General features: G+C 40.2%; 1 pseudogene; it reads left to right on the forward strand.

The window, feature by feature from the left end:
* The window catches only part of LOC105548287, a 98,749-nt pseudogene that overhangs the window by 31,662 nt on the left and 63,650 nt on the right, over positions 1–3,437 (forward strand).

The following is a 3,437-nucleotide window of genomic DNA, read 5'->3' on the forward strand; positions in this document are numbered from 1 at the left end:
CCGTCTCAAAAAAAAAAAAAAAAAAAAAGAAGTATTGAATCAAATGAGAATATAATGCTTTGATATAAGATGGCACAAGGCTTCTTTTTTATCATTTATTATTTTTTTCTTTTTTTAAAAAAACTATTTTTTAAAACTAGAGATGAGTTTTTGCCATGTTGCCCAGGCTGGTCTTGAACTCCTGAGCTCAGGCAATCCACCTGCCTTGGCCTTCCAAAGTGCTGGGATTATAGGTGTGCGCCATCACACCCAGCTGGCACTGGGCTTTTTAATATTTGCCTGTGACCAGAAAAGCTAGGATCTCTGCCTAAAATTTCATCCAAGGACAGTTAAGAATAATTTGACAGAGACAGTTTAAAAGAGCAGTAGGGAGAGTTGCTTTCATTTGCCTCTGAGTCCAGCCCATTCAATGAACCAGTTACATGCAGTTAGCCAAAAAAGGAGCCCTGGTTATGCTACATTTTTGAAGTGCCAATTTGCAAAACTTCCATATAACTGCCATGACTATTGTATTCCTAAAATTATAATGGAGAGCTAAAAGTTCCCTTGAGATCTAAGCCCCGGGGAATTCTCTTTCTTCTTTTTTTTTTCTTCAATGACTCTGCAATAGGCCAGTGAACTCATTTCCTGAGCCAATTAGATGATTCAAAGTTTCTCATCTTTCCCTAGCAAACGACTCAGATTAAAAAAACAGACAAAAAGTTTCTCATCTCCAAAATAGAGCCTTAACATTCTTTTATTTCTTTTATTTCTTCATTTGTTTCTTTTTTAGGCTAGTCAAGTGAAGCAGTGGGAGTAGAGAAGAAACAAAGAAATCTGTAATAGGTTGTGATCAATTACTTGTAAACATCACTGAGACCTGCAGCCTAAAAAATTCTGTAAGCAGAGGTTGGGTATTGCAGCTTTGTATGTATCATTGTAACAGTATATGTATCAAAATGACATCAAGACTTAATGAACCAACAAGGTATGTGATTAACTCAGGGTGGTGGGAGTCCCTTCAAGAGAAGGCAGAGAAAAGAAAAAGAAAAAGAAAAAGAGGGCAGAAGATGTGTTGGCAGGAATCTAAATCCCTTTCATCAAGTGAAAGAGACTTCCTTATGAGATGTAAATCCGTTTGTCCCTAAGGAAAGTGAAAGTTATAGGGCTATAGCTTTCAAACACTGCTCCTGTTTCCTGAGAACAATACCTTTCCCGTGAGTATTCATAACAACCTCTCAGCTTTAGCAACTCACTGCTTTTTGCCAGTCAGCAAAGTTCTCTGATAAAATGTTGTCAGATCACCAACCCATATGCTGTAAACCACCTACCCACCCGCTCTGTTCTTCAACACTAATTTTCTTTTAATGTTGGTTTGTTTGGTGGGGAGGGGGAACAGGGAGCTGTTTTTATGATTTATAGCATCTGTTTGATCTACAAGATTTGGTTTGTTTAAATATTGAATCTGGAATTCTGAAAGCACTTGAAATATTTTGCAAATAAATGAATACCTTTTTCTTCAAATTGAACAGAAGGAATGATTTATCTCTTGGTTTCTTCTCATTTGCCTGAAAGTGGAGATCATGGAGAATCAGAAAACATCAAAAGGGGTAGAGCAGGGAGGGGGTACCTGTTATGCCAGCTTTGATTTATACAGTCAGAGTATAAAGCCTAAAACTAGATTAGATTAATAATCTAGTTTTGGTTTCCAAAGCAGCCTCTGCAATCTCCTAATGAATGGCAGAATTTCAGGACCACCAGTCTCATCTTGAATTTTCCACAGGATGCTACTTTCATATTCCCACACCCAAAATCTTTTCTTTTTTTTTTTTTTTGAGGTGGAATCTCACTCTGTCACCCAAGCTAGAGTGCAGTGGCTCGATCTTGGCTCACTGCGAGCTCCACCTCCTAAGTTCAAGCAATTCTCCTGTCTCAGCCTCCTGAGTAACTGGGACTACAGGCAGGCACCACCACACCCAGCTTTTTTGTATTTTTGGTTGAGACGGGATTTCACCATGTTGACCAGGCTGTTCTTGAACTCCTGACCTCTGGTGATCCACCTGTCTCAGCCTCCCAAAGTGCTGGGATTGCAGGCGTGAGCCACCGCACCCAGCCACACATCCTAAATCTTTGCCCTTTAAAGGACAGCTTCTTTGGTCTGCCTCCATTCTCATTTTTTAAGCTGCAGGTAAACTTCCCTCTTAACTTCTCACATGCAGATAAAACGCTAGTTGTTGCAGGCCGAAAGAGTGAGGGTCATGATCAACTCAGTATACCACTGGAGGCTATATGAGTAAAGGCAAACAGTTCTCATAAATGCAGAATGCGTCCCGCCCACAAGGAATGCTGAGGGCAGTCATGCCCCAAGTGCAGTGTTTCTTGTGATTAGGCACATCTGAAGCCTGTCAGCAATAATGTGAACCTGTGATCAATTAAGCAGCTGACCAATCGTTACCTCCTCCTCCCTGCCCTTTCTACCCAATAAATACAAAGGGCTGTAAAAGCTTAGGGCTGCTGCCTTTGCTTACTAGAAGCAGGGAGCTCTCTTCTTCTTTCCCAGATCCCTTCTTTAAAACAGTTTCTTTTGTCTTAAGTTTTCATTTCTATGTTCATCCCCCTTCGTTCAGTCCTGTAACTATGGTCTTAAGTAGTAATAGTAACAGTAGTAACTGTTGTAGTGAGGGTCTCAAGTAGTAGTAGTGGCAGTCTGTCATGGCTAATGCCACAGTTAATGTCTTCTGGTCATTGTTTTTTTCAAAGTGGAAACATGAGAACTTCAGAATTATCAGTCATAATCGAGACTCACAAAGAGCTCAGTGGGCATTTTCTTTTGCATATCAGAAGCCAAAAGCCTGGTTAGTGTACATATTATTTTATCTCTTAGGGTCACATACTATACTATAACATCATTATAGCTTGTAGGTCTAGCCCAATGGAGTTGAAAGAAACTTTTCTTTTTGCTTGCTTTCATTTCAGTTTGGACAAGGGGTTGGTAACCTTTTTGGACTAAATGACAACAATGAAGCTATTGATGAGTTTAAGAGGTAGGCAGAGAGAAAAATGGAAAAGCAGAAAGTAAGTGAATTGAGTGAGAGTAAGAGAAAGAAAAGCAAGTAAAGAGGAACAGAAGAACAAGAGAAGGAAAAGAGAAATAAAGATGGGAGAGGAGTTTATGTAGAAGACTGGCATGTTGCCGGTATCACATGCAGGGGTTAGGAAAAATTCACTTTTGCCTTCAGAGGGTTCACGAAAATTAACTGAGAAAAGGCAGATTAAAGGAGAAAAGGCAGTTGGGTAAGGTGGCTCACACCTGTAATCCTGGCACTTTAGAAGGCCAAGGCAGGTGGATCACTTGAGGTCAGGAGTTTGAGACCAGTCTGACCAACATGGTGAAATTCCATCTCTACTAAAAATATAAAAGTTAGCCGGGCGTAGTGGCACTGTAATCTCAGCTTCTC

Source organism: Mandrillus leucophaeus, unplaced genomic scaffold (assembly GCF_000951045.1).
Source record: "Mandrillus leucophaeus isolate KB7577 unplaced genomic scaffold, Mleu.le_1.0 Scaffold407, whole genome shotgun sequence".
In the NCBI taxonomy this organism is placed as follows: Eukaryota; Metazoa; Chordata; class Mammalia; order Primates; family Cercopithecidae; genus Mandrillus; species Mandrillus leucophaeus.